General features: G+C 36.9%; 1 protein-coding gene across 7 annotated transcripts in view; it reads left to right on the top strand.

Moving 5' to 3' along the window:
* Positions 1-3,095: 3,095 nt before the first annotated feature.
* LOC120523447 (P2Y purinoceptor 8-like) overlaps positions 3,096-14,176 on the top strand; it is a 28,890-nt gene continuing 17,809 nt past the window's right edge. For 2 of the 7 annotated variants that reach the window (XM_039744773.1, XM_039744769.1), the window contains exons 1-3: positions 3,096-3,180; positions 5,592-5,691; positions 5,952-6,017. The gene's annotated coding sequence lies outside the window, so the exon portion shown is untranslated. Of the gene's footprint in view, positions 3,181-5,591; positions 5,692-5,919; positions 6,018-7,585; positions 7,610-12,484; positions 12,502-14,176 lie in introns of those variants that run through there. The other 5 variants (XM_039744771.1, XM_039744768.1, XM_039744770.1 and 2 more) reach the window with 4 other exon arrangements.

Genomic DNA, 14,176 nt, shown 5'->3' with positions numbered 1-14,176 from the left:
AGATACTGGTAGAGGACTGCACTGCCTGTCTCCTCAGTGGCAAATCCTCACCTAGTCCACCAGCTCCTCTTCCTCCTGTACAATGGCCACTTGCTCCTTGGAAACACATTCAAGTCGACATCTGTGGTGAATTGCTTGGTGCTCCACACCACGTTTGCAATCTCTTGATGGAGTATGATCTCCATTCCAAATGGCCAGAAGCCCTGCCTCTTGCAACTGTGACTACCCAATCCATTATTAGGAGCCTGGATTACCTCTTCGCTTGGTTGGGCTTGCCAGACATGGTAACTACTGATAATGGGCCCCACTTCAGTTCTGGTGAATTTCATAACTATTTGGAAGACAAGGCAATTAAGCACATTAGAACTGCTGTGTATCACCCGGAATCGAATGGCGGGGTTGAACACCTCAACCGCACAATAAAAAATGGAATCCGGGCATACCTGACAGAAGGTTGGCAGTTTGCAGCAGCTCTCCTCCAGACCCTGTTACATTTTTGAGCAACAAAATATACCACAACAGGGGTATCTCCTGCTTCCTTAATGTTAGCTAGAGAGCTGACTCTTCCTTTGGACCGTCTTTCTTTGGGTAAATCATTATCTATACCAACACTCTCACAGACACAGGCCCATGTTACCTCTCAACAGCAGTGTATGCAGCAGCATTTCACTCAGGCCAGGAAACCAAAACTGCCATTACTAAAGGAACAAAACTGGGTGAATGTGTGGCTTCCTCGCTGTATAAACAATATAGGCGCTTTTCCACTGCATAGTACGGCACAGCACGGTTCAGTACAGCTCACCTTGGTTCAGCTCAGTTTGCATTTCGACTGCAGTTTAGTACCGCTTTAGAGTGGGTGGGATTATTCACGTGTCGTTGCGCCGCCTCTACTGCTGTGACACCGTGGAACCTTTACAACAACACGCAGACAACGACAACACTTTAGCTCGACGACGTGCAAGGGTAAGCATCTAAAAAAAGCACATCACTAGCTAACTTTTATCACTGTTGCAAAGCATAAAATGAACTTAACTGCCAGTGTAACATTAAAATGCTGATTCTGTATATTACAGATCTTCCACATTTTGCAAAAAAGTCACCGCAACAGACCATCTGTTTGGACATTTAACCGTGCCTCAGAGTGGTGGGATGTGATTGTTCCCGGTTTTACAAACACTCAGTGGCTGGAGAACTTTCGAATGTCTGAAGAAACATTCATCCACTTATTCAACAAACTGCGTCCAGCGATGGAGAGACAGGACACAAACTTCCGCATGTGTGTACCTTTAAAGAAAAGAATAGCCAGTGACGCAGTAATGACGATTTTCTCCGGCCAATCAGTGACCAGCAGAGTTTACACGTCACGTTTTGGTAACGGTTCGGCGCGCTTGGAACCTTGGAACTCAGCTGAGGTGGTACTAAAAAAAGGACCAGGTACCAGGTACTGTTCCCAGTGGAAAACCCCCCAAAAGTGAGCTGAACTGAACCATGTCGTGCCGTACTATGCAGTGGAAAAGCGCCATATGAGACCCCGTTGGCCAGATCCATTGCATATTACTTGACAGCTTGGACCACCTACTTTTCTTCTGCAGGATGGTTCTAGGCGTCACACAAATAGTCTCAAAAAAGTCACATCACCAAGTCAGCTTTATCATGGCCCAAAGATGCATAGCCTGATGGCATGGGAGCCCCAAACAATGGACTGGCTGCTCCTCAATCACTCCCACGGGTTTCCAATGAGGTTTTACGTTCATTGAGGCACAGAAAACCTCGCTCCTTGCTTAAGGACTATGTTACCAAGTAGGCCTTAATTTTAAAAAAGGGGAGGGGAAATGTGATGTCTGTGCAGAAGCGGATGTGGGGGGTTGTAGGAGGAAAACAGAAGTATTGGTTGTTGGTGTGGATGTTAAATAAAGAAAAGATAGTTAAGCATTACATGTGTGTGAACTGCTATTTCTGATACAACAACGTGACTGATGTTGAGGGTGTTTCTTGATGTTGGGGCATTACATGACTAACCTCATAGATACTGCAGTCTGCAATTACACTCTGTTGAGACCATACGCATTTAACGTCATACCTTTCTTGTATGGTAAGAGTCAGAGGTTTGGCCCAGCCTATTCAAGTGAAATACACAGATGACCATGCCCACATGAGAAGCACATTTTACTCCGGGCTACAGCAATACCCTTCTCTCATTTTTTTTTTTGGATGAGGCGAGAAGTGTAAAACTGTTAATTTTTCCTACAGTGGCTGTGAAATATCACACATGCTCAGTTGAATAAGAAAGAGTTCAGATGTGGTTCCTGGCAGGAAAAGAAAATAGAGGAATATGTTGTTTTTCTTGCACTGGTTCAGAAGAATGAATAAAAGCTCTAGTGTTGCTGTAATATTGGACTCTGTGCAATTCTTGCTGTTCTCAATTCCATTTGCCTCAGGCACGCTTACAATAATACTGTAATAACAAAAACTCTCAGTTAACGCACTCTCTGTATGTTGCTTGTCTTTTTCCCAGTCTTTGCATGTATCTTTTAATATATGTAGCCCATTTGTCAGTTATTCTTGCCCTTGACATGTTTGATTATTTTAAATGGCCTATGCTTTTCTTTTGTGTAGTTACACTGATCCATACACAGCTTGCTGTACTGAGCTTTAGATGTCCATGACCTCCCTGACTGAGTAAAGGACCCAAACTGCCAACCACCAAGCTAAGGGACTGGGTTGGGCTTTGTAATGAGTTTGTATTCTTCTTCCACAATTTCAGCCCTAAAAGTGTAACACTATGCAAACTGAGTTTGGCATAACTGTGGCAATGTTATTTTTATCTTTAAAAACATCTAAAAATGCAGTGCTGTTTTTCAAACACTGCTTTAAAATGCAACCCACAAAATACTTTTTTTCCAGTGGAAACCAATTCTAAATAACCCAACTGGGCAGCAAAATCACGTACATAGCAATAGTTTCTTGAGTTTGCTAGTATGACATGAGATTAGTGCAACAAAAACAAAAGCCTTCCTGCAAGAAATATTTGAATCTTTTAAAAAGATGATAACTGAATATTACATGTTCAAAATTTAACACTGTTTAGAAAGGTAAACCTGGAAGCACAAGCAAACGTTGCATTTTGTCAAATATTTTGTACTTGACAGTGGAATGGTATACCCAGATATACTCATGAAGGTAAGTTTATACTTTATCATTTTAAGATTTTAAGTTAACAAACACAGATTAATTGTGATTCCTTGTCACTTCATTTTGATGAATGTAGATTATGTAGAAAATAATCATATGATTGTCATTATATATTGTGATTTTAAATCATAACAACAGAAAGGTAGAAAATGGAAAAGGAAATTATTAATATAATGATCCTTGATTAACTTTTATTTTTCAGATACTGGCACCTACACTTTTGAAGTTATTTGAATTTAACATATGAAATGTCTAGAAATTGTTCAATTGATCAATGTTTAATACACATAATATGTGAATTATTTCAGTCATCTGTATATTCATTTTCTACTTTTGTTTTCTATTGTTAGAAGTAGATTTTTTTTTTACTTATCCAAAAAAGAACAAAAATATATTTTATCTGCCCTTTGTTTAGTGACGGGTGTATGATCAGAATGTATGTGTATGTATGAACTCTACATATTTACAGTATATGCAGGTGTCTGTACTGTATACTATAATATGAAGATATTTGAAAAAGCACATGTAGCTAAAATGTAGCACCCAGAATTTTTAAGCTACAATCAAATGTATACATATTACTATTGTAAGCATCTGAATCTTAGTTTTTAGATAATTTGCCAGCCTTACTTTAGATTTATTTGTTATATACTGAAAGTAGAAAGCTAATTGTGAACAGTACCAGAGGCTCTGAGAGAAAATGAGGGCTCCTGCTGCATGTGAGAAAAAGTGTGTATGTACAGTATGTGTGTGTGTGTGGTAGTCAATGGGACTGAACTCACTGTCCAAAGAACAAGCAAGCAGGGAAGCGCATCTGATTTGGATACAAGAGAGACTACTGGTACCATTTCAAAATTTAACATATTTCATTTCCATTTTCTAACCCACTTAATCCAGATGGAGGATTATTGGGGGAGCTGGAGCCTATCCCAGCTAGCATAGGATGCCAGGCAGGAACAAACCCTGGACAAGATATCAGTCCATCGTAAGGCATCGGCATATTTAAATATGAAGATATCAAGAAAGAAAGTTTCAGAGAAGAGATTTATATTAATTAAAATTAGCAAACTGGTTATGAATTATTTTAGCAAAGTATTATATTTAGAGTTTACCTAAAATATGTGTAGCTATCACTGTTGAGTAAATTCTACTGGTGTGATTTTGCTTAAAATCAATAGCCTTCAAGCAATTTACAGTGCTGATAACTGAGCCATGTTCAGCTCAGATTGTGAAATTTGTTTTTGAATTATGCCCACAGGGCGGCACGGTGGCGCAGTGGGTAGCGCTGCTGCCTCGCAGTTAGGAGACCCAGGTTCACTTCCCGGGTCCTCCCTGTGTGAAGCTTGTATGTTCTCCCCGTGTCTGCATGGGTTTCCTCCCACAGTCCAAAGACATGCAGGTTAGGTGCATTGGCCATTCTAAATTGTCCCTAGTGTGTGTGTGTGCCCTGCCCAGAGTTTGTTTCCTTCCTTGAGTCCTGTGTTGGCTGAGATTGGCTCCAGCAGACCCCCATGTAGTTAGGATATAGCAGGACGGATTATGTCCACAGACTCACAATGTTGTAAACACAGATCTGTTGAAAATCCTCCTATAACAACTTTTTTTTTTTTAGTTTTTCAGACTACATGTGCCTGGATTATTTTTCTGTTCCATATAGTGAGTGTGTGTTTTTGTGTTACAGCTAGGATCTTGGCCATGCCAAACATAGTTAAATTGTGGACATGGCCAGAGGTTCGTGTAGATTTAACATAATTTGTCTTAGAATGAATGCCCCATTAATCTGTACATCAAGTTTCTTATTGGAATAATTCACTTTAAGGTTGAGGAGTTGGAGAATTAACCAGTCTTTATTTTATATAGCACCTTTCAAAGTGTACACTATCAAAAATCTATGATTTTGTAGGTTTTAAGGAAGATGTGCAATTAGAGTTGATCAAATTAGGATTCGGTGGTGATTAACCCTGTTCCAGAGAGGTTTTGACTGATTTTATACAGGCCACATGCCATTGTCTAAAATCACCTCGTGCATGAATAGACTAGCCTTATACACCTGCTATCAGGTTTTGTACTTCTAATGTTTGTCTCTGGATTCAGAAATCCAAAAAATGGAGTCTGCTTACAATTTCTATCAAAGGTATTATTCCCAGAGCTGGCCTATAGAACTGTTGAGCCTGTCTATTAGGAAAACCAAGAACATACTACTAACTGTGTTCTAAGTAAACATGACAATAAACAATGAAATAATAATTTGTGTGATTATCTGTTTATTTTATTAGTATACTGAACTGTATTAGTTAAAGTTCTTTTTATGAATAATCATTCTAAGTGAGCAGTGCACAATTATACAACTCTTAAAACTAGTTGTCTGTTTGAATAAACTGTTCATCTTTAAATCTAAGTCTTTCATGCATTGCTGGACTTCCCATGATTGCAATATTTCCTGCCACAAAGAGATTCTCTTCACCAGCAGTGTTCATTTGCTGAAAATTAGAAGTACAGGTACATTTCCCAATATATTTCTTTAATGTTTTACAGTCATTAGAATAGCTTGGCAAAGTGTTAATAAAAAGTGAAATTAATTACAATTGATTTCCTAGAATATTTAATGTTTAATAATGATATTAGTACAGCTTGTTTTTTTCTTTACCAATACTCACAGCTGTCTACACGGATATAAGAGAACAGAAAAAATCTTGTGTAATCATCATGCATAAAATGTGGTTATGGTGGCTTTCATTTATTTTCTTGCTTTAAACCAGATATGATCAGTCAGTCAAGCAGGTCAACTGAAAGTGAGTTAGTCTAGAAATCAGAGAAGTCACGCAGTAAGTAACACAATATTTATATTTATATTGAGTCTGTATTGTATCTTGAAGCCATTTAACGGCATAGCAGATGTACATAAATAACAAAAGCTGTTGTTTTAAAGTAATGTTATATAATTAGCAGCTCTGAATGTTCACTTACTTAATTTCCATTAACAAAGAAAAGGCTGTTTAAAATTTATGATTGTCTTAAAAAGGAACAGGAAAAAGTATGATTTCTTTATTTTAACCTACTTTTGTGTTTTACTTTTTTTTCTGTAAGTAGGAAATTTGTGTAAAGCATTTTTAAATGACAGGAAATTTGATAATACACTAATAGGAGTTGTTTAGTCATACTTTGCCATAACTGTACATCTTGAATTTTTTATTAAAATAGCATTTCACTTTTCTATCAATTTATCCAACAACAAAAGATATTTGGGATTTTTTATGATGAAATTTAACACACACTTTTAGATAGATAGATAGATAGATAGATAGATAGATAGATAGATAGATAGATAGATAGATAGATAGAATTCATGATAATTTTAAATTATATTCTTTATTGGCGATTCTGTTCTGGCATGAGGTTTTCCTGTGTGCTTCTATCTATCTATCTACACTGCAAAAAATGAAATCTAAGCAAGTGAAAAGTATTTATATCATGACATTAAATATTGTTTTCCTTATTATAAGAATTATTGACTTGTTAAAAGACTTGTATTTACAATTATTTAGCATGCTTTAAGAAATCTTGTCAAGTAATTTTTGCTTACCCTATTGGCAGATTATTTTGCTAAATAAAAGGCAAACAACTCTCAAAGTTTTTTTTGTCTAGTTTTTGCTTATGCATTTTTTGCAGTGTAACTCTATCTATCTATCTATCTATCTATCTATCTATCTATCTATCTATCTATCTATCTATCTATCATATTAAAAAGGGTAAACAATGTAGGTATGCTGTTTGCAGAATTTCATAAATTTGAAAAGTATAGTTGGTAACATATTGACTTATTTTCATTTTATGTAAAGTTTAAATGAGAAAGTCATTATATTACTATCAGTGCTGCCCTGTTTACAAAATCAAAGCAGAATATGATGCATATTAGTATGTTATAACTATTTCAGCATCTTTATGTTTTAGTTGTGGACGAGTTTGTTTCTCTTAAAAATCAACATTTCCTGTGCTATTTTATCTGAGCATCTTCTGATTGACCTTCACTATTGCAGCAGACTGATCTGGGAAAATGTCTTGTTAAAGCTTGCTTCACTTTCATCATAGTTTGGAGAAATTTACCCGTGGTTGAGATTGTTGCAGTTCTATTTCCACAGGAGTTATAATACAATCTTCCACAAATTGCAGGTCACTTTATTATTTGTCTATACATTTATTGTTTGCATACCACCGAATATAGTCTCTTATGATGACACATGCTTTTTCAATTATACTTCCAGCCATCCATTTTCTAACCCGCTGAATCCGAATAGGGTCACGGGGGTCTGCTGGAGCCAATCCCAGCCAACACAGGGCACAAGGCAAGGCAGGAACCAATCCTGGGCAGGGTGCCAACCCACCGCAGTCAATTATACTTTTTATTGTAAATATAATGGTATGAAAAATATATTTATTTAATTTGTGGTATATTTGCCTAGTTATTAATACATTTTAATTTACTTGTTGTATTTAAACATGTATATAGGGGATGTTTTTTACTTATTGTCAAAAGGGCCTGGAATACCCCCACCCCTAAAAATTCTACAGAGTAAGTATCTCTCTTTGCTGAAGGTGTTTTATTTATCCATGTAACGTAGGCTAATGCAGGGAACAAGGCAAAACTAAACCATAATGAAGTAACAAACCCCAATATTTCCCAACTATACCTAATTCACAGTGCTAGGCACCCATAACTGAAATTTTTCCATTGGCTCTATTTCTTTCACTTTCCAAAATCTCTCTCATTATTAATCCTTATACTTAAGACACTCTGTCTTAAGACCTTGTTAAAGGCTGCTCACTCTGCATTACAACTTGAGCTTCTGCCCTTGCTAATAAGTAGAAGGGACCCAATAGTTCCTTGTGAGGGGAACCTGATGTAATCTAGAAGTGTGGACATGTACCAGGGCTGCTCTTTATGTTTCTAACATATCTCCCTGGGATTGCTGTTTTTTTTTTTTTTGGTAGTAGCCCTGTTAGACATCTGTCTACCTCTCTGTTTCTCTCTCTGTCCTTCTCTTTCAACAGCAGGATTACTTCCTCCTCTGTATCAGAAATTCTCTGTTTTGATTCACTTCGCAGGATACCCCTTAAAGGTCATGTTCATAATGTAAAATTAGTAGTTTCCACAGTGTGTAGTGTTGTTGCCCCACAGATCTTATGTCTTGGGTTTGAAATTTGCTCCCTGTCATTGACAATGGATGTTGGGTTAATTGGTGATTCTAAATTGTGTGAGTGGGCCCTGCAATGGACTGGTGTCCATAAAAGTGTTTGTTCCTGCTTTGCACTGATGCTGCTAGTAAAGGCTTCATTTCACTTGTAAGCCTAAATGTTATAATATTGTAATTAGTAGTTCATCTTTAATATTTTGTTAATTAGAAGAATTGTTTGTAAAAGGTTTAAAGGAAAAAATAATGAGTACACCTTTAATTTGGTTGTTTTGACTTATGAATTCAAACAAGGCTTGGCACAATTAATCAGTTAGTTCAAGTGTGGAGCAACAACGTGTCAGCATATCATGGACAATCAAATTGTACTTACTGTAATGTATTATAATGTATGTTTGCATTTTGTGTCTAATGCATTCATTTCTGATTAGTATGTAACACCAGTGGTCTATGTACAAGCACATTTTTATAAGTCTGTTTAAAGTGTTCTTACAGATGTAATTCAAGGAGCAGTGCATTCATTAGGTTTGAACAGCTTTCTTAAAACATGTAGTACATATAGTTGTATGCAAACGTTTGTATATCTGTTCTTAGAAAAAACTTTGGAATGGAAACTTTTAAAAATGCATATTGCTGATATTAATGAAAAAGTTCTTTTTCTCTCTGTAATTAAACAGATAAAAAAATACAACTGTGAACCTAATATGATCAAATATTTATTAGCTATTATTTAGTAGTACCGCATTTGGCAGCAGTCATAGTTGCCAAACATTTCTGAAATCTACCATTTATTCTTTCCGTAGATTTTTTTTGCTACTCTTCTTTACCAAACACTGCTACCTTAGAAATACACTTTAGATGTTTTTGAGTGCACTGCTTCTAACTACTTCAAGGCATAATGGACTCACTGTCATGATGAACAGATGATGAGCTGCTGTTTTGTTTTTTCCTCAAATACTTCAGCTGTTTTTCCTGATGTCCATAGCATTTCCTTCTGAAACATTTCTGCCCTAATCAAGTATTTTTTTAAGTACTTGAGATGTTACCTGGACTTCATCTGTCCCCCTTTCATTAATTTATGAGGTTTGCGCTGAAAAAAAAAACGTTTCTTTGTTTTGCATGGTCAGTTAAAATATGTTAGTTCTAGGACATCTGCTAAGTGGAGTTTCTGTAAGTAAACACATCATCCTAATAGGTTAGAAAGTTCAAAGTATTTTTTCAACTCTGAAATTGTCTTTCACTCATGTATTCTTTTAGAAGTGAGAGTTCTTGACTCAACTCCAAATCATAAATATTAAAGACAAAATTAATACTACTGTAGATAGTAGGATACCAGATACTTTCAGTATCTCTCGGGGTCAATCTAAACAAATATTCAAGGCCTCTCTTTCAGGTAGGTTAATTGGTCCACTTACCTATCTGAATGGTATGTTATTAAGTGCCATCTTTGCCCAAGTGGTTGTAGTGTATAGAAGTAGCTTGTAAGCTCCATCCAGGATCCGCTTTCACAAGAAGCCCAGTCATAATGTCTGGAGTTCAGATGAGAGAGAGGGAAATCCTAAACTGTTCCTCTAGCATTCCCTCTAGTGTTTCCAGGTGACCTGGTAGTCTTGCACTTCAATTCTACTAAAAATGGCCAGGCCATTTATCCATTAAAGTGAGGAATAAGAAATCATGTTTCATTTAACTGAATTTCTTGCAACCGTCTATTGGCTTGGGAGACATACACTGTACCTTCTGTCATCCTCTTTCATGTCTATGACCTAAGAGTAATTGATTTGTGGGTTCCGTTCAGCATATTGAAACATAGTCATTGATTTCTAATAAACTAAATCAAATTCTCCAAAACAGACAAATAATAAAAGGAATTTAAAATTTTGTAACAGAGGATATTTATTTTAATAAAACAAATCTGCCCAATTTCACATCTGTGTCAACGAATCATTAAACCAGCTACACAGAACCTTTGCCAGTAATGAAATGGTAGGGATTTACATGTATTGACATATAAGTTTAACAAATTTCAGCTATTGTTTCTAACATGATGCTAGTAGGAAGCACATCTCTGTAAAAACCAAATTTTAGCTTCTGTCTAAAACACAATTTGCAGGTCAATAAGTGTTAAACAATGTGTTAAATGTTGTAGTAAGCTAGATTTAAGTCAATTACCACATTAATCCCAGCTCAAATAGTTTAGCTCCTTTCTATAACCAGTGTCGCAGATAACACTCTTGTCCACCTCTTCAACCCTCAGGTACCACTCCAGACACCGCATAAAAGTCCAAGACTTTTTATTAATTAACAATAACGTGCACAAAGCACCCTCCACACTACTCATAAATGAAATAAACAACAATGATATTCTCTCCTCCTCGCCCAGACACTTCGCCCCTCTACCTCCCAGCTCAGCTTAGTCTCAGGGCTTTCCCACAGTCCTTTTATACACCCTGACCCGGAGGTGTTCCTGCCCAATCAGTCCATAGTTCCTTATTCCTTCCGGGTCAGGGTAAACAGTCCTTTTCTTCAACCCGGGAGCACGTTGTTCCTTCCTGTCACGTGACCGTGACGCACTCCCAGGTTATAGGGCACATAAGAGCCCACAAGCCCCCCTACAGCTACTCCCGGTGGCCCCCAAGGTATCCAGCAGGGCTTTGTATAAACACTACATAGTCCATGAGGCCCTGCTGGAACTCGGGGCATGATCATGCTGTCGGGAGAGCTCCTCCTGGTGGCCTGAGGGTGAGGGCCGGAGTAAGAGGCCGGCAGTCCTCCACACCAGTTAACAAGTCTGAATTGCCCATTTTTACTGTGCCAAACTATATTTCTGAATTGCCCATTTTTACTGTGCCAAACTATTTTTTCAGCATGCTTTGTGTATCTTCAGAAATTGCATCATAAAAATAACAGCATCACATATAGAGTTTTAATACATAAAACAAAATTGACTTATTTATATATAATGCCTTTGCATATGTTAAAAGCAGTAACATTTTTAAGTTTAATTGAACATTATATGCAATTTATCATTCAATGCTTGGCCAGTGATCTTAATTCTGACCCCCCATTACAGCTCTCCTGATGGCGAAAAGATTCCATGCTCGCATCTTTAATGTTGGGTCCTGTGTGTCTCGTGATGTCCTAGTTTAAGTGCTCATAGTCTTTACACTTTTATGAAAATTTTGTTAAACTAAAAGTGACTGTTCTTGTCTATATTTAAAAAAAAACCTATGTTTGATAATAGGATGTATACTGCAAATAATGCATAAATTGAGTATTCAAAGGAACATTCCACAAAAGGGTCCTTGAGGATAATATGAGACCATATGTCAGAAGAGTCTTAACTAAACGTGGATCTTGCAACATACAATGACACTAAACATATCAGTAAATCCACCAAGGAATGGCAGAACACAAATAAATGGATGGTTCTGGATTGGCCTAATAAAAGCCTGGATTGTAATCTCATCAGGTTGCTTTGGGGGGATTTGAAATGGGCTGTGCATGTAAGACAACCCTCAAAAATCATACACCTGTGCCTGTGCTTCCAATTATACAGGCTTTAATTGAGCTTCTTTTCTTCTTTCTTGTAGATCCCAATGATTATTAAGTAGAACTGCTGCTGTCTCCTTTAGCAGTCTTTCATAGATATCTAGACTGACACCATCCCAATAGTTCTTACAGTATATGTGCATAATGGTTAACTTGCATAGTTTTTCATTTCACCTGCATTCTGACTACATGTTTGGCAGATACTATTTTATTATTTTGTGTAGTATATGAATACCTTTTTTAATTTCTAATATGCTTGAAGACCTGGTTACAACCTTTAATTACTTAGTTATACAACTGGTTGTTTCTTACATTGTGCTCCATATTACATAATTAAAGTTTGATCTTGAAAACATTGACCACACCATCTTACATTTAATTTTTTAAACACAATTAAAAGGCTTTGCTTAAAAGGAGTATCTCATAGAAGTGTCAAGTAGTTTAATGGTCAGGCTAGCTGTGCTTTCGTACGTCGCAGAAAAAAATCTTTAACATTAACCTTTGCCTTGTATTTTATATTTTTAAGGTTAAGTCAACTAGATACAACACAAAACTAAGTTAAACTTGAAAGGTAAATTTTTAACGATTTATTATTTATGAAGCATTACTTCTTTTGGTGGTTTTCAAAGAAATGCTGATTTTAAGGCAATGCATTCAGTTGATTTAGATGTCATAACTATAGAAGAGACAATACTCATGAAGGAGAATATCAAGAGTGAAGAGAGAAAGATAGACAGAGAGGGGAGAGTGTTCATTTTTCCAATGAGACTTAACAAGTACTAAAATAATTTACCCTTTAAAAAGGTGTACTGTATTGCTTTGGTAATTTCTTATACAGGGTGGTCCAGATCTAATTATGCAGATCCAGATTGTCTGGATGACTTTGATTTATCCTGGAACGATTCCAGTTCGGGGAGAAAACGATTCTTCATGTCGTCAGTTCGCACACTTCTCGATGGTCTGGGATTTTTCGGGTGATTTTCTATGTAATAAACTTAATAAGTTATAACGTAATGAAAATTGCATAATTAGATCTGGACCACCCTATACATCCATGCCATGGTCTTCAGCCCAAAAGGTTTGGTGCTGAACATACATATCTTTACCTACTCTTTGTTCATTTCTCCCTACATTTTTTTAAAGTAGAGACTGAAGTTTCTAAGATTTTCTTTTTCTTTTGAAATACTGAGTATCAAGTCTGTTCCTTCCATGCAAACCTGGGAACTCGACACGATAAAGTTGTGCATTTTGCCACATATTTTTCCTGGGATCTAGCCATTGGAAAAAACAATTCCTCGGTATCTAAATCTCTGCCAGACTTATCAAACTCAAAGATGGAAACAGTCAGTCAGTCATTTTCCAACCCGCTATTTCCTAACACAGGGTCACGGGAGTCTACTGTTGCCAATCCCAGCCAGCACAGGGTGCAAGGCAGGAACAAATCCTGGGCAGGGCACCAGCCTACCGCCGGACACACACACACCCACACACTGAGTACACATTAGGGACAATTTTGGATCGCCAATGCACCTAACCTGCAAGTCTTTGGACTGTTAGAGGAAACCGGATCACCCGGAGGAAACCCACACAGACACAGGGAGAACATGCAAACTCCACGCAGGGAAGCAAACCCAGTGTCCTTACTGCGAGGCAGCAGCACTGCCACTGCGCCACCGTGCTGCCCAAGATGGAAGCATGCTTAGTTTTTCTTTTTGATTCTTTCTGCAGATATACTGTACTTGCAACTATTAGTGAAACAAGGCATTACTTCTTCGCTATTACTTATTGTGATGGTGCAGGCTATTAATGATGTTAAAATAAACACTGATTGAGAGTCATACATGAAGTCATTACAACTGAATATTTAAATATTGTTTATTTTTCCAGGATATTACTATATACTTATCAAATCATTTTTTTTGTTTCTTTCCATAGTCTAATAACATATCATGTCTAAAATCATTTAATATTTTTTTTTTGCAGTTTCACATTAATTGAACATAGCAAAATAATTAAATATATTGGTTTCTTCTTTAAATATTTTGTTAACTGTATAAAAATCGGGTTAAAAAAGTATGAACGCAAGACCATCAATTAACAGCCTGTGGGCCAGATACAGCAGTTACCTCTGCCACAGTTATTCTCCAACATACTTTTTCCAGTATTATTAAAATTATGTTGAACCCGTAAACATCAGGCATCTGACATTCAGACATATGTGGTGAATTTGCAAAGGAGCAGGTGCT

Source organism: Polypterus senegalus, chromosome 2, assembly GCF_016835505.1.
Source record: "Polypterus senegalus isolate Bchr_013 chromosome 2, ASM1683550v1, whole genome shotgun sequence".
Lineage (NCBI taxonomy): Eukaryota > Metazoa > Chordata > Cladistia > Polypteriformes > Polypteridae > Polypterus > Polypterus senegalus.
Note: the sequence above shows the minus strand (reverse complement) of the source record. Positions and strands in the feature narration are given on the sequence as shown.